This window comes from Colobus angolensis, unplaced genomic scaffold (assembly GCF_000951035.1).
Source record: "Colobus angolensis palliatus isolate OR3802 unplaced genomic scaffold, Cang.pa_1.0 Scaffold83, whole genome shotgun sequence".
NCBI lineage: Eukaryota > Metazoa > Chordata > Mammalia > Primates > Cercopithecidae > Colobus > Colobus angolensis.
Genome location: NW_012122154.1, coordinates 1,683,315 through 1,683,929, shown reverse-complemented (window position 1 = coordinate 1,683,929; position 615 = coordinate 1,683,315).

The following is a 615-nucleotide window of genomic DNA, read 5'->3' as shown; positions in this document are numbered from 1 at the left end:
GCCGGGGACATTTTCATGTTTGAGGATACAGATGTACTTTAAAATAAATAAACAAAATGGGGTTATCAAAACAATTATGCTCAAGGTTAAAGTCTTATGACAGGATTTTCTGACTTCAGTCCTGCCCCTGTCTCTGTGACTGGGTTTATAACCTCATCCGGAGATAATGTAAAACATTTTAATGGGAGGTGTTTTTTTTCAGGGCTGTGAGGCCCTCAAATGACCCCCTACTGCCTGGGGCCAGGGAGGAAAGGCCAAATTCTCCAGTTACATTGGCTGAACCTTGCCCCTTCCCAGCTCCCTCCTCCAGGAAGATCAGGAGGATTTAGCCCTGTAGTCAAGCGAAAATAAAGGAATTTGGCTTGGCTACCCCTTATTTCACCCCAGCAACACAATATCACACTTTTCTTCTGAAAAGAAAGGTGAAAAAGGTGACCCCAAATGGAAAATGTCAAGATCTCTTGGCCTCTTCTTTGCACACGACCTCACTTAGTAAGTTCTTCTGGAAAGGGAAAGGATCAAGGCTGGGCGAGGTGGTTCACGCCTGTAATCCCAGCACTTTGGGAGGCCGAGGTGGGCAGATCACCTAAGGTCGAGAGTTCAAGATCAGCCTGA